The 26345-nt window shown below is 40.1% G+C and overlaps 1 pseudogene; it reads right to left on the reverse strand.

Moving 5' to 3' along the window:
• Nucleotides 1–19790: 19790 nt before the first annotated feature.
• LOC132014124 (TAR DNA-binding protein 43-like) lies at nucleotides 19791–21293 on the reverse strand (annotated as a pseudogene).
• Between the last annotated feature and the right edge of the window lie 5052 nt (nucleotides 21294–26345).

Raw genomic sequence — 26345 nt, forward strand, 5'->3', positions numbered from 1 at the left:
GCTAAGAGAGATCTGGGAAATATTCATATTTATATCTTCGGTTAAATCCCTGCCCATACCCAAGGCCCCCAAACAGTTAGTCCAATAGAATTGTATAAATATATTGAAATAGTCTTACTTTCAAGTTTTGATTACATGTGACAGTAGAAGTCCAAGATGGTCAGTAGAGATAACCCAATTGTGAGAGTGCATGGGGCTTTGGAATTTTTAAGATTTATTAATTTTCTTGAGAGAGAAGCAGGGCAGGGGCAAGGGAGAGAGAGAGAGGGAAAGAAGCACACTCCCTGCTGAGCGTGGAGCCCCACTTGAGGCTCGATCTCACAACCCTGAGATCATAACATGAGCCAAAATCAAGAGCCAGCTGCTTAACTGACTGAGCCACCCAGGTGCCCCTGGAATTATATATTTACATGTAAATGTAGGGATATTCCATATTCAAGGAATTGAACACTATCGAAAATTTTACCTCAATTTTGAGTATGTAGGACTTGAGTTAACATTCTTCCCAGTTTTTTATTCTTTTTGGAATAGTGCATCTCAGTGGATATTTAATTGCATGTTTAGAAATAAAAATTATTTTTTATTTAAAAAAATTCTAGAACTTTTTTCCTGGCTTGTTTTTCCTAGAAAGTATGAAGGTATTGATAGTTAATTTATTTTCTGTATGTAAATATATACAATACATATTCTATCTATTCACCTATCTGTCTGTCTCTGTAAGATGGGAGCAGGTTTGAAAAGACTATCGTTTTGGGGGCACCTGGGTGGCTCAGTGGGTTAAATCTCTGCCTTTGGCTCAGTTCATGATCCCGGGGTCCTGGGATCAAGCCCCGCATCGGGCTCTCCACTCAGCGGAGAGCCTGCTTCCCTTCCTCTCTCTCTGCCTGCCTCTCTGCCTACTTGTGATCTCTGTCTGTCAAAGAAATACATAAAAATCTTAAAAAAAAAGAAAAAGAAAAAAGAAAAGACTGTTGTTTTGGTTTCTGCTTGATTATAGACTTTAGTAGAGCAAGAGTCACCCATGTTTTTGGGCCTGCTAGAATAATCTTTCAAAATATTTTTACTTGGGGCACCTGGTTGGTTCAGTTGGTTAAACATTTGACTCTTGATTTTGGCTCAGGTCATGATCTTAGGGTCCTGAGACTGAACCTTGTGTCAGGCTCTCCACTCATCAGGGAACTTGCTTGAGATTTCTTTCCCTTTCTCTCTCTCCCTCCCGCTCTTCCTCTGCTCCACCCTCCACCCATGTGCATGCTCTCTCTCTCTCCCTCTCTTTCTCAAAATAAATAAATAAACCTTAAAAAAATTTTTTTAATTTGTAACGAAAGGCCACATGATATTATAATCAAGTGCATGAACTTTGGAGTTAGGCTACCTGTATTTGAATCACAATTCTACTTCTCAGTTGTGTAAGTGAGGGCAACTTGTTTTAACCCTCTGTTACCTTGACTGTAAAATGGGGCAATAATGGTACTTACCTCCTAGAGGTGCTATGAAAACCAAAATGAAGTAACATGTAAAGTACTTAGAATGGTACCTGATACTAGTTCTAAGTTCCAGTTTCATAGGTACTAGTTGTTATTTTATTCTAGTACCCTCTTTTCATTTTCTTTCTCCTACCTCTACCCCACCCCCCCCCGGCCCCTGCACATGCTCTTGGATACATTCTTGAGCATTAGTTTTATGGCTGAGATGTACATGAGTAAACACAGACATACTCACTGCAAAGAACACTGCATACATCTTTTCACAGAGTAGCCATTAATGGCACGAGAGCGTTCTTACACCCAGGGTTTTATGAAGGTGTTAATGGCTTTGTTCAAAACTAAGAGTAGAATATATGGAAGAGTGATTAGAAATGCAGCCACTGCATTAAATAAATTTTCAGATAATATAGCATGGGCTTTACCACAGGCAACTTTAGTGTATTATTAAAGGATGAGCAGAGCTGTATATCTCAAAAAGCCATTCTAGACTGAGAAGTTTGCTGATGTTAAAGAAGTGCAAATATATGCAGTTAATGGGTGAACCATAGGGGAAAAGTGTTTGCTGACTCAGCCCAATATCCGGTTCCATCTGATTGATATTATTTACAGCTCTTTGGGAAAAAAAGTCCTCCTGGATTCCTTGAGATGGTTTTAATGATCCCGTTGCTTCCCATCAATCTGCATAATAAGATTAACCTTCATAGGCATTTTCCCTGAGTTCTGAGACTCTGCAGGTTTTTTTCTTACCCTCTTTACATTTCTAAAATGTATGTGTTTAGTAGAGAAAGGCTCCAAATTGTGCTCACCGTGCTTGATTGGGTGCATAGCTTTTCCACTTTGGGTTTTAAACAGATTTGCAGATTCAGGAATCTGCAGAGGAAAAGCTGCTCTATGCCTTCCTGAATGGACAATCTAAGGCCCCTGTAGCCAGATAATTCAGCACTCACCAAACTTCGCAGTTGTGTTTGCCATGCTAATTCATAAGTGCAAATTCCAAACCTTACATTTACCATTATTTTTAGTATTATCAATTACAGAAAAAATACTGTGAATCCTTTGTTCATAGAAACTGTAGAAGGCAAGACAATGGTAATAGGAAATGAGGTGTATATAATATATATCTGTATCTATCTATCTTATCTCTCTCTCTCTATATATATATATATATAAAGAGAGAGAGCCATTGAAAGTTGTGGCATGACTGAGGAGCCTGACAAGGACTTGTCTGGGAAAGTATAGGTTAATGCCAGATACCTAAATAAACACCAAAGACTTCATATAGATATTCACACATCCTGTCTACACAATAGCAGATATCCAGAAGCATGAAAATATTTGCATAATCAAGTAGATTCTATCTGACACTGATGTCATTTAGAGGTAGACCTGACCTAAAGGGTTACATTCATTCTTGGAGGTCTCTAGTGCTTTCTTCTGTGTTTGTGACCTGAGGAGCTACTGGAGAATTAGAGACTTACCTGCTTATCTACTTAGCTTGGAATGATACCACCTTGAAGAATGGATCTTAGTGATCTACTAAGTTAATTCATCACGGATGATAAGCTGCTTTCTGAAAATAACTTGAATAATTTAGAAATGATATAAAAACATCTTGGGAAATTTGGCTTTGTTTCTAAAACAAATCAAGAAAAATTTTGTGTTGCATTACCTGGAGTCACCACTAATTGTGACCACATCAATGTTTCTTAACCAATTTGATCTTTAGTTCCTTCCCAAGTAAGGGGGGCATAACTATATCAATTTTGGAGTTTTTATGAGAGTAAGTAAGAATATTTGTGTTAAAATGCTAATCCAAGGGCACCTGGGTGGCTCAGTGGGTTAAGGCCTCTGCCTTCGACTCAGGACATGATCCTAGGTTTTGGGATCGAGCCCTGCATCGGGCATCAGCCTCTCTGCTTGGTGGGGAGCCTGCTTTCTCCTCTCTCTCTGCCTGCCTCTCTGCCTACTTGTGATCTTTGTCTGTCAAATAAATAAACATAATCTTTAAAAAAAAATGCTAATCCAAGACCATGCATAATAGGTGTTCAATAATTGGTAGCTGAAGGTTGGCATCAGATACTTGGATTTATTGACAAAACTTTGAGATTGTGTAGTATAATTGCACTCAGTCACATGGTAACTGTGGCATGAGTGTTTGATGTTTTTCTCTCTTATTACTTCTCAATAAAGTAAGTTTTATTTTTAATAAAACTGGGACTTGAGAGTATGCCATTCTGTAGTTTTCGGTTGAGAATGCTTGACTAAAGGGCTTCCCTCCTCGAGAGCTCAAGTTAATAGTTGATAGCCTTTCTGTTAGTCTCTGCTGCCCAAAGGAATTTCTCTCTGCTCCCAAAAGAGGTAAAAGAGACAGATGCAATGTTTTATCAGTTTGGGAAATGATTATTGAAGGTAATGCTTACTACTGCATGATTTTGATTCTCAACTTGCCAAAGATTTTGAGGAATTTAAACTCCTAAGTAGTTTCCACCTATTAGATTTTTTCTATTTAAGTAATTATTGGGAGGAGTAAATATCGTATGTAATTAGATTACTTTTGTGTGTATTAACTCAGGACCATGTGCTACTATATTTCAGGGATCATGAATGCTCAGAACATTGGTGGCCATATTGCTAGGAAACAGACATGAATAAAATGTGTCAGGATGATTTGAACTATGGACTCCTGGATATTGCTCCCAAGAACCCCAAGATGAAGGTTGGAACTTGAATTCTGAGTTCTCTTTCCTGTTAGGAGATGGTGCAGAAAAAGAGACCTCCTGTCACTCTGGAGACACTCTTTCCTTGCTCCTTCACCAGGAGGCACAGAAAAATAGGGTCTTAGCAAGGATCCAGTTTTGAGACAGAAACTACACTAATTATTTTAACAGAGAGAATTTAATGGGAACCACTGTTAATTTGGTATTAATGAACTGAAAACGTCAAAAATGAACATTATTGTGTCCCAGAGGTAGTCCCTTATTGGTAGAGCTATCTTCATGTGTGTGTGTGTAACCCCTGTGCTTGCACAGGATCTCAAATGTAAAAGGCCCCATGAGTGATTTAATACTCTGCTGTCACCATCTTGAAATTCTTGGTAATTTTTGAACAAGTGGTCCACATTTTCATTTTTTTTAGTGGACTCTGTAAGTTATGTAGCTGGATCCACCTGGAGGAAGCAGTTACCATTCTTAAGGGTAAGGAGACAACCAGAAGAGGTTGACATTATTCAACAGAAAATCTTAGAGAAGGGGGCCTCTGAAGTGTGGATGGTACCTGGTACTAATATCTCTGACTACAGAGAAGGGACCCTCAGATCAGGACACTGAGAGTGGGTGTTGGAGTTGTAGAGGGGCATGCCAAAGCTCATTCTAGAATGCCATGAGGCTACTTTCTTGAGTTTTAGAACCTCAGACTGGGCTGAAGAAGGATTGTTCAAGGATGCCAAGAAAGCCACAGCCCAAGTGGGGCAGGAAACAAAAGAGATCCAGGAAGTAGAAAAGAGGAGCCAATGCCTTCTCCCTTTTCCAATCTTTCCAATTTCCCTTTGTTCCCTACTGGCAGAGTTTAACAGGCACCGAGCTGAGAAGGCATCCCCTTGGGCTGCAGATTTAGACCCTGAGTCATAAATAAAGACAGAAAGGTGAGTGTGAAGGGAGAGCTTAGTAACTTTCACCAGCAGTCAGACACTAGGAGACATGGACAAAACATCTCAAATCTCTGTCCCCCAGCTGCCTCTGCCATAGCCTCTCTTGAACCTGTTTAGGCAGAACTTCGCAGGGCTCAATGAACCAGCCAAAATGACCTTCTTGAAGTATTTGTGGCTGCACTTTGTCCCGAAAACTTTATGATAAATCATGCAGTCATTCTGGGTCAGACCGGTAGAGTCTTCAGATAGATGCCCGTGTGTCTGAAAAAGGTAGGTAATCCTTTGTCATGCAGAAGAGTGTCTTTGTCTCTGAGTGCTTCCTGGAAGAAACATTTGAAGTAAGCATCAGACATTATGTTCCTCCCTTCGTCTTTTCTCAGGTTCGGAGTTGTGTTTGTTCCCATACCTGGGTGAAATCTGAGAAATGTGCAGTTCACATCTAGTACCATCATATTGTGGGGGTGGTTGTTCTTTTCACTGTACTCAGGGAAAGGGAGGATTATTACTTCATTTTAAATGACGTCTTTTGCATTTAAAGATTCAAAGTTACTATACAAGAGGCCACCCTCCAGGCTAGTGGGTGGGTGTGTTTGCTTCTCAACTCCATCTCCTCAAGCTCTTCCTGGGGAGGTGGGCTCGCATCTTGCCCCAGCCCCGGAGCCATAATGAGCAGTTCAGCTGTAATAGCTTTGTAGGGTTAATGAAAATCAGGTTCTGTGATGCTATTTGATAAGAGCCGCTTTCTTACCACACATTTTTTTCCTACATCCTTTTTTTTTTTTTTAATGTACACAATCATTGCTTGATAGTAAATTTGCTAAGTTGTACAGCCATCACCACGATTTTAGAACATTTCCATCACTTCAAAAAACAACCCTTTTCTTTTACTTAGCACCCTCCAATCTTTTCAGCACTCCTTACCCCAGGCCTCAGTAACAGCTCATCTACCTTCTGTCTATACATTGCCTTATTCTGGACATTTTATGTAAGGCTATACTTTTTTTTTTTAAACAAGTCCTTGGATGAGGATTAAGTACCATGTTTCCCAACACACGTATGTGTTAAAAAGAAAAGCTTCATTAGAATAATGATGCCAGGCAAGGTAACTATATGAATTTAAACTTGGGCTTATCCTCCTAAGGCTAGTTTCTCCACCTCTAGGCCTGCCCCCCTAACAACGCCTTTAAAAATCAGAGGACTATGGTAGCCAAAGTTACCCAACTTGTAGAGGGAAGAGAGAAGGTCTGGGACAGAATTGCTTTGTTCGAGTTGTTGGCAGATGAAGAACAAGTACAGTAATAGCTCATATGCTTGTCATCCATCATCCATCCCAGTCAAAGAAGAGTGTAAGACACCTTGTACTAGAATCTCAAAGCTTGACCTTGGGCAGTTCAGCCAGCCCCAGCTGACATGCTCAGCTTGAGCTGTCATTCAGGGACATGAAGATAGGTAGACAGGTTAACTTGATACACTTGATTTCAACATCATCATTGGATCAAGGACAGAAATAGCAAAGGTGATGAATTCAGAGAAGTTATTGCTTACAAAATGCCAGAGGTGGGTTCTACACAAAAATATATAAGATAGATCCCTCTGTGAGATGCATTTTCTTCACAAAGTGCACAATTTACCACAAAGCATGCAAGAATAAAGCTACCCTTCCTGCTGCTTGGCTTGTCTCTCTTTTTCATTTACCAGCACGGATCCCCAAATTATATAGACATGTAGAGACTTTGGTGCACTTCTGGGGAAGGCAAGAAAGAGACCCAGCTGTATCAGCTTCCTAAACTACTGCATTATTTTACCCTGATGGTTTTAATTAGAGAAAAATAACTGCATTGAGACCATCTGCATATTCATAATGTGGAACATATGGCTGGTTTTCAGGATTTTGAAAAAAAGAAAATGCATTAATAACCATGCTTCTTTCCATTCATTTCTCACATTCCAGGTTATTTCTTTGAGAAATAATATATTTGAAAAATCTCTACTTTTTACGTGAGCCAAATGTTCTCATTCCTTTAGGCCTCGTGTGTTGTGTCTGCTACTATTGTGCATTTCAGCAACAAATACTAAAAAGGATATGGTTATTTATGATTGAGAATGCCCCATAAGTTGGTTCAAAACACTTTGTAGATGTGTATTTACATCAACACATTGTCTTTTGTTAGGCATGAGTTACTGGGGTTAGATTCATGGGAAAGTCTTGTCAGAATTTCCCGAGAGCATGCCAAGAACTCAAACCAAGATGGGTGTGTGTTGGGTGTGCTCATGGACGTGTGTGTGTGCCTGTGAGATGAGCATGTGTATCTCAGATAAGACATAATAATACACATCTAATTAGACCACGTGAAAAAGTCAACAGTTGCAAAAATGAAAATTATCAAGTATATAAAAAGCATTTTGGACTTAATGTCGTTCTGGTAAGACAGTAAATGAGATGGATTGATTTCTGAATTTTAAATTCTTTAACCCACTGAGTCACCCAGGCCCCCCTGAATTTTAAATTCTTAATGGAAGGAAAAGCAATCTCTATTTATAGTAGAAGAAAGTAGAAAACCAGTAGAAGTGTGTTTTTTTTTCTGGCTTTTGGGTAGTCACTGGATCAATAAATCCAATTCCCAAGGTGAGATAACAAAGAGGAAAACAACCAAAGAACTAGAACTAGCAATAGTTGCCTCAGTAACAAAGCAGAAAAAGGTGTAAACAGGGGAGAAGAAAAGATTAGGAAAGAAATGAAATTTTGCTCTTCTGAGACCAAGCTACCATGTTTGTAAAGCAAAGGTAAAAGAGAAGAAGGGAAATAAAATTCAGATGGCAGAGACATATATGTTGAGAAGAATTGGAGGAAATCCATCTGTTCCCTAGGAGATTGTCCTTGAAGAACTCGCCCCGTGGGCCTCGTGTATCTTAATTACTCTTGGTGCCCCAAGGAGCTCTAAGGCCTCCAAGGGCTCAAAGATACAATTTCTTTCTTCTGTGTTGCCACATTCTTTCAGAGTTTATCTGGGGTCTTAGGTGCTTGGATAAAACAGCTTAAAACTTCCTGCCCAATTCACAGACAAAAAAATGGAGATATTTGGACCAGGTATTGTTTATTTAAAAGAAAAGCCTTCAAGGTAGGGGTTGAAATAAACAAATAGCTTATATGGAAATTATGCCAGAGTATCTGTGTTAAGAAAAGAAACAATTTGACACTTCCATTTGTTCAGTGAGGGCATTGGAGAATTCCAGTATTTCACAAAATCTACTGGGATGACTCAGATTGGGAATGAGCTTGCTTTTATGGGCATAGTGAGTGACTCCTTTTCAAGGAATTGACTTAATCTGAGTTAATTCCGTCCTTTTTTCCCATTCCAGTTAGAACATTATACCTATGATTTCACCAATATCCTGTTTTGAAATAGACTGTACTAACTCCGTTCAAATGCCATACCTCTTTAAATAGTAGAAAGGCTGTCTTCTTTGTTTTCCTGATCATCCCCTTTCTAGTGACGATGATACAAAGTTAATAATTTTCTTCATATGGTTTTGAAATTCATTTTATATTTTCTGTCTTTATATGTAGCAAAAATTCCCTTCGCTTTATATGGAACTTTTCCATAATGGGTCCAGCCTGGTGTTCCTTGTGCATACATTTATCTTGGATAGACGCAGTATAATGTAGGTATTCTTTATGGTCTGGGTACCATATTGTTTTATTTGTCCTACTCAGGATTTTTGTTTTCTATCAGTTTTCTAGTATTGCAGAACTCGCTTCTAGCTGATAACATTGCCCCCATTCTCTGTCAGGAAACAAAGGATGCTTAGATGTAGAAACGTGCCATGTTTTAGTGAAATATGGACCATTGGATCAGTGTGAACTCTTTCTCTTGTTAAACTATGTTTGGCTTCATGCCAATCCAGAAGTGACCATGAAATAAAAAATCTTCATCAATAACTGTTTTTCTTTTCTCAGTGACTTGTGACAAAAGACGATCGATACTTTTTAGTTCTGTGCATTTGACAATTCCTCAAAAACCTCAATCAAATCATTATTCAATATGAAGTGACCAAACATTTTGAATGAATTTTCCTTTTTCTTTTATTGTGGTAAAATATATGTAACATAAAATTGACCGACTTAACCATTTTTAAGTGAATGGTTTGGCGGCACTAGTACATTCATGCTGTGTAAAACCATCACCACCATCCATCTCCAGAACTTTTCACCATCCCAAACTAAAACTCTGAGTTTACTCAACCATGACTCTGCCATCTTCCCAGCCTAGCCCCTGCTCACAACTATTGTATTATCTGTCCCTATGACTTTGACTATTCTAGGTACTTCATATAAGTGGAACCCTACAATATTTGTCCTTTTCTGTGAATTTTCCCTTTTTGAATAATATTGCAGCATGAAGGAGATAACTTGGACCCCAAAAATGGCTCCTTCATCTTCCAGTCAGCAGAATATGGTCAGAGACCCATGAGGGTTTCCCCATTAGTCCCAGTAAGGGTATACTTCAGTTAACTTCATCGAAAACAAATTCATCTCACATACTACCAGATGATAGAATATATATACTCATATGAGAATACTTTTAAGTTCTTGGAGCCAACGCTATAAAAATATTTTGAAATAATACACTAACTCAAAGTATTCCCTCTTGAGTGTGTGTGTTGTGTATATTCTCATAAAGGAAAGGATTTTGCTTGGTAACATTAATAAATAATCTCGAGGGGCGCCTGGGTGGCTCAGTTGGTCAGACATCTGTCTTCTGCTCAGGTCATGATCCTGGATAGAGTCCTGCATCAAACTCCCTGCTCAGTGGAGGACCTGCTTCTCCCTCTCATTCTGCTTCTCCCCCTGCTTGTGTGCGTGTGCTCTCTCTCTGTGTCAAATAAACATTGCTTAAAAAAAAAAAAAAACTAATCTCCATAAGCCATATTGGAGTTTACAAAGGATTTTTCACAGGCCTCTTCCTATGAAACATCAGTCTTGAAAACGGTAATGTTCATCCCCATGTTTAGATGCTACAATTCAGTCTCATTGAGATTCACTCCCTTGCACACACAAGGCAAGTGTGTGATGTTGCTGGGGCCCTGAGCGTTGTCCATTTGTGTTGGCCCCACACCCCTCCATCTCTCTAATGACCCCCCAGTGGCACCGGAAGTCATGTCCGCATGTGGAGTCCCAGTCTGTGCACTATTCAGCATGGGCAGTGCTCTCCTTCATTTCATTTGACCTTCTAAGACACCCTCCTTTACGTCCAGCCCTCTGTTAATTACTACGCCCAATACTCTGCTACTCCCAGAGCCAGCACTTGACCTACACATTGTGCGATTCCCGGAGGGTCAGATACTTCCCACGTCTGGCAAAGAGTTTCTCCCAAGCTGCTACACTTAAGGGTCAGGAGCTCTTTCGTCTCACCAAAACTGGGTCAGGTTACAGATAGTGGGGAGAGATAGTGTGCGACTAGTTCAGAGTGGCAGCCGACCAAGTTCTGCTGCTGGCAATGAAAGTGGAAAATGGTTTATGCTAACATCCAACATGAAATTGCAGAGAATTAAAATAATAATAAAAAACGCTGCCAATGGTATTTAAAAAAAAACAAAAAACGCTCAAAACTTAAGGAACTTAGTGTAGAGCATCTTGGTTTTGCCTGGTAATCTCTCAGCTCTGCGTGTCTGGTCTGTGGAGGAAACCCGGCAAAGGGAAGGAGATATGAAGCAGAAACCTCGCGTCTGTGCTTTCTTAACTCTTGGAACCTCATGTCCCCAAGAGAATTGTCGGAGTGGTTTCTAAATTAAAAAAAAAAAAAAAAAAAAAAAAAAAATGTAGCTTGGCAGGGCTGCAGAGTGTTTTATTTCTAAAACTCTAGCCGGCCGCAAGCATTGACAGAACCATCTTCTGCTGGTCCTGGGAAGCTGCCAAAGTAGGGAAATGTGCTCTGCTGTGTGGATTCATCTCTCCCTCCTTCTCATTTGCTTCTGTTTTCCGTGGCCCTTTGATCCTTTCTCCTTTTCCACTCCCAATTGGTCCCTGTATGTCCTGTGCCAATTGGCATGCTTCTGTTAAAGAAGTACTTTGCTAATAATATCCTAGCTGCTCTGACTTCTCTACGGTTTCTCCTGCCCTGTCCGGGTACACTGTCCCTTGCTCTGAATCCTGCTGCTGAATCTTGCTAGTGCAAGACGGTTTAGCCTTACCTTCTTTACCTTATGTATCGATTTACCAAACATCTTTGTTCCAAAGAGTTTAAATGTTTTCCAAAGCTTTTCTTTTTCTAGATAACATTCTGTTTGAACAATTTGATAAAAAGATAGTCATCAAGAATTAAGGCTAGTTTGTTAATGTCACCTACCACGTTGAGGCTAGTTTTGGGTTTAAAAAAGTAAATCTGATCAAGAGATACCTTAACAGAACAGCTCAAATGCCTGTCCTTCCCACCAGCTGTGCTCTCCCTCCTGACTGAGGGAGGCTTCTATTCTGCGTCACAAATAAGGAGTGGAAGATTCCACTTGCCTCCTGCCATTAACATGCAACAATTCTATGCATTTCTAAAATAAAGAGCAAGCTTGGCTTGTTGCCCGAGGACTCCTAAGACTCACATTTCAGATACTCCTGGCTATGGGTTTCTAGAAATTAATTTCCTCGTTAGTCCTTTTTCAACTGATTTTGAAATTTGGATTTTTTTCTGTCTCCATTCCCCCTGTAGCTCCATTCCACATCCTATAGGTGCCTTAAAACAAAGCTATATCAGCCACTGAGAGCTGTATGTGACATATAAGTAAGAGAATTTCATAGAAGAATAACTTTTAAGGTGGTGCCCTTCTGTACTTTTCTTTTTTAGCCTGCTGAACCGTTGTCAAGCATAAATGTGATTTCTGCGCTTTGTTTGAATTATGTGGCTTGGTTTACATGAATATTTTATCATTATACATTAACTTTATCTGGAACATGATTTTTTAAAGAGTTCTGTTTGAGTAAGGAGGTTTTTATTATGCCCTAGGCCTCGTTTTTTCTATGGAAATGTGCTTTCAGCATTATAATAGAAGTCTATTGGAAACAGGATTAAAAATAAAAGCACTTCATTTTGAAAGCAACCTTTCAGTAATACTGTGTCTAAGGCCTTGATAAAGTTTTTAGGCTTTTAATATTTAGTAAGGTAAGTTGTAGTTTTGAGAGAGCACTCATATTGCACAGAAAGAGAGCACACCTCACCTCTGTGTTTCATCAAGGAAGATGTCTAGGTCTTAAACTAGGGAGCCTTGGACTTTAATTTCATACCGCCCCTTAGCTGAGTGATATTGGATGAGTCATTTCACCTCTTTGAGCCTTGGCTTTTCACCTGTAAGGTGAGCACACTTCCCGGGATTAGAGCTCAACCCCATCTAGCTCCCAGGAAGCACAGAACGAACAATATTTGGATGGCTTTCTATTAGGAGATGGGACAGAATCCAGTCCTGCCTGCTGTGGGGTACCATATATTATTTTTCTTTTGGACTTAAAGTAAGAATTCACTAGGAACAATTGTGCAATTTAGCTTATCACCTTAATATATTTGTCTTTAAATGGTATCTACCAATGGTTTCTTTCATACCTAAAACTGAACTTTTATTGTACCCTCAGCCTTAAAAATTAACTGCCACCAAAGTGAGTCAGTGATTTATTAGATTTTTTTTTCTTTCTAGCTGAACAGTGCTTCTCTGCTTCTAGTATATAGTTGAAATCTCCATTGTATGTCATTTTGCTTCTTTATTGGTATTCTAATTTGAATCAGCAACATTTCTCTTTCTGTCTCAGTCCTCCCTTCTCTGTGCTTTTCTTTCTTCCTTTCATTTAACATGTATTTCCTGAGGGTCTGTTACTGGTGTGACACTGTTCTAGGTCCTAGGGATACAGCAGTAAAAAACTACGAGGCCTTCTTTAAAAGAGCTGCTTAGAGAAAACCTCTCTGAGAGGGTACCATTCAGGCTGTGCAACCTTAATAATATGACATTTGTGACAAAATACTATTGTGTTGCCGTCACCCAGAGGCTTCTAAACTGCTCCTGTTTCTTCATCCATGTCTCAATCTTTGTGGTTACACTTTCTAGATATACACAGTTACCTGGCTTTGTCTTAACCTCATCATGAATTCCATTTGATTGTTTCTCAAAAATACTTGGGAGGTCATATATGCCAAGGGTGGCTCTACCCACTTTTTCCTATAAACCTTTCCAATTGAACTTTTCAACATGGACTGAGAAGCCATTAGTGAGTGGGTGTCCGTGATGGTTAATTTTATGTGTCAACATGATTGGGCCACAGGATGCCCAGATATTCGTTAAACATTGTTTCAGCGTGTGTCTGTAAGTGTTTCTGGATGAGATTAGCGTTTGAATCTACAGACCCAGAAAGCAGACTGTTCTTCCTTATGTGGGTGGGCTTCACTCAAGCCATTGAGGGCCTGAATAAAGGGCAAAGTTGGAGGAAAGGAGAATTTACTCTCTGCCTGACTGCTTGAATAGCATATTGGTCTTCTCCTGTTCCAGGCTGGAAATTCTATCATTGGGTCTCCTGTTCTCAGGCCTTTGGACTTGGCCTGAAACTATGCCACTGACTTTCCTGGAACTTCAGCTTGTAGGGGGCAGATCACAGGACTTCTCAGCCTCCACAAATGAGTCAATTCTCTTTCTCTCTCATGTGTGTGTGTGTGTGTGTGTGTGTGTGTGTGTCTGTGTGTGTAATATACATATTATCAGCTCCCTTCCTGCCACATGGATGGGAATATGACCCAGACTTAGACAATTCTGTTACCTTGCATCCTATGCCTTCAACACCTGAAAAAATCCTATGAAATGGATATTACCATAACTTACAGATGTGGAACAAGGTCAGAGATGTTATGCAAGCTAACAAGGTCATCAGCTAATAAGTGGTAAGGCTCAGTTTAATGCTCATGTTCTCCCACTGTTCCATGTTACCATTATATCATAATGTTCATTTTAGTGAACAATACTATTGCCTTAAATCCTATAACTAAGATGATTAGCAATACTTCTTTTCTAGCTAGCAGATACCTTATACATTTAGCCAAAGCTCTCATTAACTGAAAGATGAAGTTGAACCAAATACTCAAATAATTTAACTTTAAATAATATAACTTTATTAGCATAAAAAGGGGATTAGAGAGCAATGGCAAAGGTCATATGTTATTTTTGTTTGCTTAGCATCTCTTCCTTTAGGAAATTACCCTACCCCCACATGGGTCTGGACATATTTTCTTTCTTTAAAAAAATTTTTTAAATTTATTATTATTGTTTTTTATAAACATATAATGTATTTTTATCCCCAGGGGTACAGGTCTGTGAATCACCAGGTTTACACACTTCACAGCACTCACCATAGCACATACCCTCCCCAGTGTCCATAACCCCACCCCCTTCTCCCAACCCCCCTCCCCCCAGCAACCCTCAGTTTGTTTTGTGAGATTACGAGTCACTTATGGTTTGTCTCCCTCCTGATCCCATCTAGTTTCATTTATTCTTCTCCTACCCCCCAACCCCCCATGTTGCATCTCCATTTCCTCATATCAGGGAGATCATGTGATAGTTGTCTTTCTCTGCTTGACTTATTTCACTAAGCATGATACCCTCTAGTTCCATCCACGTTGTCACAAATGGCAAGATTTCATTTCTTTTGATGGCTGCATAGTTGTGTATAGCTCCATTGTGTATAGCTCCATTGTGTATATATACCACATCTTCTTTATCGATTCATCTGTTGATGGACATCTAGGTTCTTTCCATAGTTTGGCTATTGTAGACATTGCTGCTATAAACATTTGGGTGCACGTGCCCCTTCAGATCACTATGTTTGTATCTTTAGGGTAAATACCTAGTAGTGCAATCGCTGGGTCATAGGGTAGCTCTATTTTCAACTTTTTAAGGAACCTCTGGACATATTTTCAATCAACTCCTTTGGCAAACAAGTGCCAACACCCTTAGCTCCCTTCCTGCCATGGTGATGAAAATGTGACCCAGATTTGGACAATTCTTATATCCTAAGCTAAATGATGCCTCTGAAGAGTGGAGTCATGACTCAAGGAAGGCCAATGAAAATCTTTTGCCAGGACTGACATATTGTTGTCAGGAGAGAAAAATTTATTTTGGTTGAAGAACATACATATCTACTGACAGTAATCATTTCTCTGAAACATAAAGTCTGCAATATGATGTATACACATTCATATACATATGTACATAGAATATACATACACACATATATACTTTTTTTTGGTCTCTCTCTTTCTCCAGCTACAAACCCAAACAAATTCTGATTAATAGGAACATTTCAAGAGGCTATAAAAAGAAGAGGCATTTAAAGGTTATATCCTGAGCTAATGAGAAAAAATAAGGACCAGAAAGTCTAAATATATGCTAGCTTCATGGATCCAGGGTTAAAATTTAAGCCAGCATTTGTGTTTCTTATTTTGTTGTTATTTCTATCAAACAACACTATATCAATCTTTCAGAGATTCAAGTTTGCCTGACTTGATAGGAGAGGTAGGAGGCATTTACCATATTCAGGGAGCATGTTAAGTGTTGCAAGCGAAAGGTGATCTGGGATCTCACGGAGTTTAAGGCAAACCATAAAACTTGTTCTGGTGCCTGTTATTTCCAGGCATTCCCAGGGCCCAGGATAGGATCTAACTAAATTGATGATTTTGTTGGTTTATTCATTCTTGAATGAGGATGTGATGTTCTTACACTGGGGGCCAGGGCATCACTGAACCAATATGCACTGAGAGCCTACTGTGTCTCAGGTGTTATACTGGAAAGTAGAAGGGAATGCTGATGACACTGAATTTGATTTCTGCTTTCATGTAGATTACATTCTTGCCTAAAGGTAGACATTATGCTTCTAAACACATCATTATTTACAGAAGTACATAAATGATAAAAGTATTTACATTGTATTTGCATGTGTTTTACAATCCTGTGAGGTAGTTACGGGTTATAGCCCATGTTCCAAAACTAAGTATCCTCTTTCCCCACATGGTTATACAGCTCGGCAGCACCACCGGATTCTCAGTCAGCATTCCTGCAGGAATACAATAAAACCTGCCTGATGGTTGTTTTTTGTTGTTATGTTGATATCTGCATTAGCAGTGTCAGTTCTGCATTCTTACTCTTTTTTTTTTTTTTAAAGATTTTTAAAAAATTTATTTGAAACAGAGAGAGAACATGAGTGGGGCCAGAGTGGCAGAGGAAGAGGGAGAAGCAGGCTCCCCACTTATCAGGGAAGCAGTAGTTTTCTTGCCTACTAAATGGAGCAGCTTGAGCACAGGTGACCTTACCTCATGCTATAGCTCTATTCCTAAAAATGGCACTAAAGTTGGATGCTTACAAATCCAGATACTGACAGTGATGATATAGCTTGGAAGGCAAAGAAATCCTACACTGGAAATGTTAGCAAAACATACCATCTCTCCATTTATTTTTTAATTAGAAATTCAGTTTTGTGTACATTTGGCCTAAGGAAATATGACCTGCCTAAGCTGTATTCTTAGACTAGAGTTGTCAGTAGAAGCTTCAGTCTGAGGTTCCTTGTCAAGATGTCAGTGGTGAATGACCTTCCACTTCTCTATAGAAAAAACAAAGCTTCTCATCCGGCCAACATTATTTTTCAAAATTAGGGCATCACCTGTACTTCCAATCTGGTTTTTTGTGTATTGACTATTTTTATTTAAATAAATGTATAAAATATATACACTGTTAGTTTTGCAGGCTCCCCTTTAGCAGAGTGGCAGGTGGTATTGAAAAGCTTGGGCACAGCATTGCTCTTGCTCTCCATCAGTAAGTATGAAGTTTGGTGGGTACATAAGGAATATCATTCTCCTGGAATAGGAATTATTCTGTACTTCTAAGCCTTAAGTGTTTGGTGTGGGCCCCTGGGTGCCTGGGTGTTCACAAGCATCTGTCTCTTCACGCCCCTTGAGAATCTGCCCTGCATATTCCTTTCGCACTGGAGCCAACTTAGAACCCATCCTTTTCCAGCCAATGTCTTCTCCCTGGTCTTTGGATCTTGCTCATTCTGTTTGTGATTTGTCCTGATCATCTTCCTCAATTTTCTGCCTCAAAATTCATCCTAGCAAGATATAGCTACTTGTTTATGCATTTTATTTTTTTTTTGAACTTTGCTCATGTTGCACTTTGGCTTGGAATGTCCGAGCCAATAAAACACTCACTTCTTTGAAGACCCAAGTCAGATGTCAATTCCTTCAGGATCACTTCCTCAGTCCCTAGACTAGGTAAATTTTCTTCTTTTGTTCCAAGGTAAACTGAATTGTAATTTCCAGTTTTGTATTATTTAAATAAGTTTGTTTAATAATTTTCACCGTTAACAACTCTTCTAGAAAAGCATCCAAGCACAGGACACAGAACTGCATTAAGCAGCATTTGTATGTATCCCTAACAGACATTAGAACTTTCACCCTTCTTTGTGATACCCCCAAACTTACTGGTGAACTCTGTTTTTGAATACTCCTGCGAAGCCCACCACAAGCTCAGTTCATGTCCTCAACCCACCAGCTTCCGTTCATATGATCACACTTACAGTGTAGTAGTAGAAAAGAACACACACCATATAGCATTCATGGTAGTTGGCAAAGGGGTAGGGGGAATACAAGTGTTGTTTCATTTAACACATTCAACTAACATGGGTTATCTAAGAACAAAACCCACTTAAATTCTGCCAACAGATGTGGATGTCCTTCAACTGCAAAAAAACTTTTGTACATTATTTGCTATCTTTGCCATCTGCACACTCTCTCACCAAAGACACAGGACTGAGAGACACACCTCGCCAAGTTGAAAAATGTCCATTATGCACTACCATGTCTCTGCATGGCCTTTCTCCTTTTCTTGCTCATACTAACCTTTCATGTCTTGGCGCCACCATCAGTCCCACACAAAATTTCAAAAGTTCCAATGGCCTTCTGGCTCCATATTACAGGCTTGTGTTCATAGCATTTGGACAACTCCATGAAATAAAGAGTAGCAGATAAAAATGGGACACCCACTGTCAAAAACACAGCCTCTGCAGCGTGCTGACAAATTCTTGAATGAGAAAGCATGTGGACAGAAATATTCCTATGGCAGAGTATTCACAGCACTACTTTCAATGAAGTGCTTCTTCCATAAACATTTGAAATGAGATGAATTGCAGAGAGTAAATGAAGGCTTCATAGTGCATTTTTGCATATGAAGAGAGACAAGTGTTAAAAAACAAAAGCAAAACCAAAAGAACTGAACACTGTGTTGTCATGATCTCCGAAAATGGAGAATCATCCTAAGGAAAAATGCATATGGTGGGGTTCAAATTAAGTCAAGGAGAAAAGATGGGGTACCTGGATGGCTCAGTTAGTTAGGAGTTTGACTCATAATTTTGGTTCAAGGTCATGGCTCAGGTCATGAACTCAGCGTTGTGAGATCTTGTCTCACAACAGTTCTGCACTCAGCCTGGGAGTCTGCTTGAGATTCTCTTTCTCCCTTTGCCCCTCCCCCTCCTTGCAGGTGCATTCCCTCGCCCCACCCCCATAAATAATTAAATAAATAAATAAATCTTTTATAAAAGAACAAAGGGAGGGGCGCCTGGGTGGCTCAGAGGGTTAAGCCTCTGCCTTCGGCTCAGGTCATGATCTCAGGGTCCTGGGATCGAGTCCCGCATCGGGCTCTCTGCTCAGCAGGGAGACTGCTTCTTCCTCTCTCTCTCTCTGCCTGCCTCTCTGCCTACTTGTGATCTGTCTGTCAAATAAATAAATAAAATCTTTAAAAAAAAAAAAAAAAAAAAAAAAAAAAAGAACAAAGGGAAAAGAATGTAGTTCTAATCAATGGTTTCTATTTTAAACATGCAAAGAATCCACTTGACACCTGCAGGTATAAACTCTTACAGGCAAAACTTTTTTAAAAAATAATTTTATTTATTTATTTGTCACAGAGAGAGAGAGCATGCACAGGTAGGGGGAGCAGCAGGCAGAGGGAGAAGCAGGCTCCCTTTTAATCAGGGAGCCTGATGTGGTACTCAATCCCAGGAAGCTGGGATCATGACCTTAAGCCAAAGGCAGATGGTTAACCAACTAGTCCCCTCGGCGTCCCCACGGGAGAAACTTTCTGTTAGCAATTGTAGTGTGTTGGTTTTTACTAGTCAGGCAAACAGCAGTTCACTTTTAAACATATTCCTACCCTTTATGTAACAAAACTTATAAAATTTCTTTAGTTTTTCCTCTTTTTTTTTTTTTAAAGAAAAAGGCCCTCAATACTGCTGAATATACTCCACACTGAACAAACCTTTTTTTTAATGAATGACAACTGACAATTTTTTTTTTAAATTAAAGATTTTATTTATTTATTTATTTGACAGAGCACACCAGCAGGGGGAGAGGCAGAGGGAGAGGGAGAAGCAGACTCCCTGCAAAGCAGAGAACCCAGTGTGGGGCTGGATCCCAGGACCCTGGGATCATGACCTGAGCTGAAGGCAGATGCTTAACTGACTGAGACATCCAGGTGCCCCTGAATAAACCAATTCTGAAAATTCCTTGTACATATGTATTTTATAATATACTTACCACATGTTTAGAAAAATTTGAATTCCCATCAGTCTATACCAACCCTACTGTCTACATTCTCTAGCCAGAATATTTAGAATCCACACTTGAGCCAAAGCCTCCATTAATACCACTGCCTGACCTTGCATTTGAAAAGGATCCCCAACCCACTGCTCCACCTGAATTAGAGCTGCTATGGGAGGGACGCCTGGGTGGCTCAGTTGGTTAAGCAGCTGCCTTCGGCTCAGGTCATGATCCCAGCGTCCTTGGATCGAGTCCCACATCGGGCTCCTTGCTCCACGGGGAGCCTGCTTCTCCCTCTGACTCTGCCTTCCACTCTGTCTGCCTGTGCTCGCTTTCGCTCGCGCTCTATCTCTGACAAATAAATAAATAAAATCTTAAAAAAAAAAAAAAAAAAAAAAACTGCTATGGGAGTTATTTCCAGAACCAAAGGCCTGATTTGGCTCCCTGTGCGTGTTACCTTGGACTTGGTTATTGCCTGATGGAGCTGGCTGGAGTTATTTCCAGAACCAAAGGCCTGATTTGGCTCCCTGTGCATGTTACCTTGGACTTGGTTATTGCCTGATGGAGCTGGCTGGTTCTGCTGAGTGGCTCATATGCCCCTCGAACCCCAGCTGCTCTGCAGTGCTGTTTGGGCTATACCCGAATAATGCCTAGCACCAAAGTTCACCCCTCCACCCATAATACTATCTTGATTGTTTTCAAACCAGCTCCCTGCCTTCTACTTTTACCAAATCCACCCTGATTCTCAAAGCCCTTTAGGTTACCACCAAGTCTTTCACATCTTTCTGTCTATTGCTATCCTACTTAGGTTCAGCATTGGATATATGAATGCCGATTCCTTTAATGATCAAGTCCTGTCCAAAGAGAGACTGGGTTACTGGATCATCTGCAAATATAACAAAGGCAGATGACGGGAATGGTCTGGGAATAAAGACAATGATCACTTCCCTGTCTTGGCAAAAGAAGTGCTGCCTCTCCTCAGCAGTCATGTCCTCTGTACAATGTCCAACAAAGGCCCTCCTTCTTCTCAAAGTCTCACCTGGGTGCTACTTAGAATTAGGAAGTTTCCCAGTGACACCATCGTCCATCAATCCTAGTTGCTGTGACTTTCCTTTCAGCTGGACTTCATATTCAGTAAAACAAAGCTAATCCTTTTTCAGTGACCACTTTTAGTATCTTTCCTTAGAACCATAAAAATGTCTCCAAAGGTACTAAAATATTCTTTTGGATCTGTTCAGTTGTTTTCCATTCTTAAGTCAGATGTTTTCTGGACAGCTTTTCATTTTCATAGCAATGAAGTATCGGTCTCGTCCATTTTTTTCCTTTGTTATCTTTGGGATAGTTGACAACAGTTACTAGTTTTCTCCAGCCAGTCTCAGGGACATGCAGAATTTCTTCTATCAGCCGGCTACCTCCCTATACTGAGACACTCCTGGAGCACAGCCCACATGTCCCTGGAAAGAAAGGGGTAACAGAAAGCAACACTGTCTCATCGTCTTCTGATGATACTTCAGCGGGTTCATTATTATCATCTTCAGTTACCTGAATATATTCAGTCATCTTATTTTTCCACGAGGCCACTGCTAGGAAACCTGACAGGGAAACCAAAGCAGCAAGGGACCCAGGAAGAGTCATGCTACCTCTTCACTCCCACTGTAATTTCCTGTTTGTATATATGTTTCTAATAAGATCCTGCTTCTGTTCCATCCCATTCCCACCCTCATAGCCTGTGAAATTGCTCAAGATAAGAACCAAAGCATTCATCTTTGCATGGTCAACACTCTAAGATATTGTTGGACTCTCAGTAAATGTCTGCTGGATGACCGAATGCTTCCTGGATCCATAGTCATTAGCTGGGGTCTTTATCAGTCTGGAAAACCTTTTCTGGAACCATGAGTCTTGCTCATTGGCCACGAATCCTTATCATGGACTTACCCCTCAAATCAGACTATGCAGAATGGGGCCAGAGTAGAGAAGATCCAGCTTTACCATTGCCTCATTAAAGTTATGGTATGCCAGGACCTTTGTAGAAGGGAGTTGGAGTTACTGTGAGAGACTTCCCTTTGGTTTATCTCTGTGGCCTGCATCCATTTATTTCTGGATGACTTCCACATCTTAATGGGCCCATTGTTGAATGCCCAGCAGACCTTGAAGTCTTGAGACATGTAAATTATAAGACAAACCTCCAAATGCCATAAATGTTCCCATCTTTGTACCTACTTTTATATTGTATCTTTCTGGAATGCCTTCCACTAGCTTCTCTGCTTAATTAAACCCTATAAATCCAAATTTTATTTCAGGTTCTAGCTCCTTTGTGAAGTTTCTTTAACCACAAAAGCTCATATTAATCCCCTCTCTTTTGTCCTCCCCACTCCCAAACTGGTTCTTGTCTTTCTTTTGTGTCATCAGTTTCTTTCTACACACCTATGCTGTCTTTTCAGTAGGATTATCAGCTTCTCTAGGGTGGGTGTTTTCACTTGGGAATGCCTAAAGTCAGAACATGTGGGGAATTCAGTGACATAGGCCACAAGAGGACAGAGGGTGGAGTGGCAGAACAAGGTCAGAAATAAATGGGGAGAAGTTGACCTGTCTATGAAGGGCTCTTAGGGGCCTTGGGGCTGGCCAGTGCTCTAGGTCCCAGCTATATGCGGAGATGAGAGGTGACTTATGCCTATGCTGGGATCAAGGGGACTAATCTGCTGTGTGGAATGGGATGATGTGAAGGGACTCTGGGCCATAGGATTTTGTTGTGAGTCCCGTTAAACAACGCTCTCCTAAGAGGAAGCCAGTCAGGCTGTAGGAGTAGTGAAGGCTCTGGTAATATTTAGGTAGAGTGTGAAAAAATGCTCCCAGATCAGTAGAAAATGAGGTTGGGTTAGCAGGTTGGGGCAGAAGCCCAAACAATATGGTGCAGGTGAAGAAAGGGTAGGAGGAGGAGGAGAAAGAGAGAGAGAGAAGGAGTAAGGGAGATAGGAAAGGGAAATGAGGGGAAAGTAGAGAGGCTAGTCGAGAGAGAAGAGAGAGAGAGAAGGGAGAAATAATGAAAGAGGAAAGAAGAGAAGGAAAAGAGGAGACAAATGAAAATTAAAGAAAGGAAAGAAGAAAGAAGAGAAAAAAAGACTAGAGGGGGAAAAACAAAGAGAAGAGAAGGAAATGGGAAGGTTTATCCCTGCACACCACCTGCTTAAACAGTCCAACCTGATGGTCATGTGAGAGGGTGGGTGAAGGTGCATTATAGCTCTCTAAAATCACCATCAACCTTTACTGCTCAAAGAGAGATTTTTGACATGGATAACTGTCATTTTTGGAGAGTGTGAATAAAAACATTTTAAGAAAATTTGGCTGCATTTGATTTGCATTCTTTATACATTCTGCATTATGTATATATAATCTAAAATTAAGTGTACATTTCATTTATTATACATGTATTCTTCATTGGACACAAATAAGCTGTGATTGTTATACTCATGCAGCTTTGGAACTGATTTTCTGACTGCCTCACTTTACCAGCAGCTTCACTATATCCACATTGCAACCAATAACCCTGAGTTCCTGTGCACACTCCTGGGTTGGTCTTGGTTCCAGTCATAGCCAGCTTGTAGACTAGAGGCTGTTGATGCATTCCTGAGCCTCTTTAGAACTGACTTATCTCTGAACAGTGTCCAGATGGTTGATAAAGGTGTTTATGATGCACTTTTAACATCCAAGTAAGGACAGCATCAAGAGTCACTCATTCCCAATGTCCTAACATGTTAGCTATGACATAGATTAATGCAAGCAAAATAATACTTGGATGTGTCGTGGGGTTGTTAGGATGGAGAGATAATCACTTATGATATTATCTATGATACTTTTATTTGTATTATTAGTGATTACATTTTCACACGCAGTATCTTGCCTGGTGTTCACAGATGTCACAAGGCTGACAGAGCAGGTGCGATAACCTTGTTGGGCAAGCAAAAAAGTAACATTTGGCTATGGTGATTCAAGTTCACACAGGGAGCCCCCATACTCCTCAGCTGCCTAGTTAAATGCTGTTTGTACTCTTGTGAGTAGCCTTGTCCAAGAAGAATGATTATTTCTATGTCATTTCAGAATGGGAACAAAATAATGTAAGGGATGCCCTGACAAGCCCCCAGTAAAAGATTTTGCAGCTGTATATTGCTTGATATACTTAAATTTTTTTTTGTTTTGTTTTAGCCAGAGTTTATTTCTGTGCTCTTTCTCCCTTATCTTTCAAAATTGGGAAAATAATCCTCAAAATTTTAAGGCTAAAGGGCCCCTGGGACCAAGGGTTCAAAATAAAACTGGCTTCAAAACTACTTTCAGTTTTATTAGTGTGTGTAAAACTGACATTGGGTGGTGATTGTGTGTGGTTTTGAAGTTATCCCTTGTTGAAGTGAAAAGACAAAGTGGTAAATCCAGGAGGAGAATCAGGATAGCCAATTTTTGGCTTGCTCTGTGACTCTTGACAAGTCATTTAATATCTATACCTTGTTATCTCCTAAATGCAAACTAGGGCAAACACCAGGGCAGGGGGGACATGGGGCATTGTGATGACCAGGTATCATGTATCTGACAGATTCTGAAACTATTTGTGTGGGAGCAACTTTTCCTTATAGGTGTCAGAATGTTGGGTGGATGAACAGGCTCACAGTTCAGATCCCCTTAGGGGATACCATTGAAGGCATTGATTTGGGGTGTTGTACACCAGTTTGTATTCACTGGCTGCTTTGGGGGCTTGGTGATTTAATAAGGGACATACTGTGAGCATAGCTACTGTCTCTGATAGATGCATGTTAATTATCCTCTCATGGCCTCCAAGAGATTGTGGAAGAAAATCTTGAGAAATGACTTTGGATTCTACTCAGACAAAAGGTTTTCTTACAAAAGGCCTATAGTCAAGCACTGGTTATGATTTGATGAGGTATTTCAGGCATATTTTAAGTGTGTGAAACCCGAGGGAATCAAGAAATGTAAGTCTAAAGAGATCGTATTTCTTTCCTATCCATGTATTTCTTCATCAACTTGGCCATGATGCTTTCTTTACACCCTTAAATAAGGATTTTATATAATTTTCTTGAGAAACAGAGTAGTCTCTCAACCTTCCATGATTTTAAAGAACCTCCAAATAATTATTTTAGGATAAAATTTGCTCAGACACTAATTCATATTTCAAATTTATGGTGCTCTTCCCTATTGATTTTCACTCCCTAGGTGATCTCATATGGTACCATGGCTTTAAATACCACCCATGTGCTGACACTTCCATGTTTACATCTCTGGCCTAGACCTTTCCTCTGAACTCCAGGTAATATAACCAGTTCCCTGCCTCACACCTCCACATGGTGTCTAAAATCTCCTCAAGCCTAACATGTCCACAACGAAATTCCCTTTTCCCCCCAGCAAACCTGTTCTTTCCAAAGGCTTCTCCAATTCTGAATGGCAACTGCATTCTTAAGTTACTCAGCCCAAACAGTTGGGGTGACTCTTTATTTCTTCTTATCTCACAGCCCATATTCAGCTCCTCAGCAATTCCTATCAGACTGAGTTTTCAAAAGTTTCAAATGTGGAACCTGACCACTTTTTGCCACCCTCCCACCACCAGGCTGGCCCCAATCCCTGTCACCTTTCCTCTGAATTATTATAGCAATGTTCTAACTGGTCTTCATGTCTGTTAACCCCATAGGATTTCCTGTGTGATCCTTTTGGATCCTTTTAGAATGGAAGTCAGATTATGTCACCCTTCTACCGAAACCTTCTGGAATCTTCCCAACATAAGGACAGTAAAACAAAAGCCCTTAAAATGACTTACAAATTCTGCAGTGCCTATAACCTCCCTCAGCTCCTAATAGTCTTTCTTGTGTTCTGTTCCAGATGCTAGCCTACTTGCTCTTCCTCCATAATGCCAGGTACCCTGTAATCTTGGGTCCTCTGCATTTTCTTGTTTCTTTTCCTTGCAATGCTCATTTACTAGATAGTCTTGTGGTGGATTTTTATACTTGTCTGTCAACATTCAGATTCAGATAATTGCTTCCTCCCTTCCTTGCCATCTTTGGGTTATGGATGGTGAGAAAACTTGGGATAATGCACCGTTACTTGTAGTTCCCTTATATCACATCTTAGCAAATTGTTCTTTTGTAACAAGCCTTCCCTCAATCGTCCTAATTTGAATATGCCATCTTGCTATGGCCCTGAGTGACACAATAATTAATATTATATTTAGCATTCATGGTACTGTAAGTGGCCATTAGGAATAGGCCTATAAATTAGGATTATGATGAGTTTCTCCCAAATTCATAGAGCACAGGGATAATCATCTTGCCAGGGAAGGTGGGACATAGGCACTTCATGGAGTGAAGAGGCATTACTATTACCCAGATCATCACTGATGCTATAAAGGATAAGCAGATGGAGGATGTGGCAGTGGAAGGTCATTATGGCAACAGTAGGGATTATAAAGACTGTGAGTGCACTGACTTATTCTCTCTCTCTCTCCATAGCTTACTTAAGGGGAAAATGAGAGATACAAACTTATATAACACATGTGGAGAACCAGATGGCCTATATGGAAGATTTGAAGGAATTCCTCTTCTCTTACTGTTGCAGGAT

The sequence above is a fragment of the Mustela nigripes genome, chromosome 1 (assembly GCF_022355385.1).
Source record: "Mustela nigripes isolate SB6536 chromosome 1, MUSNIG.SB6536, whole genome shotgun sequence".
Classification (NCBI taxonomy): domain Eukaryota; kingdom Metazoa; phylum Chordata; class Mammalia; order Carnivora; family Mustelidae; genus Mustela; species Mustela nigripes.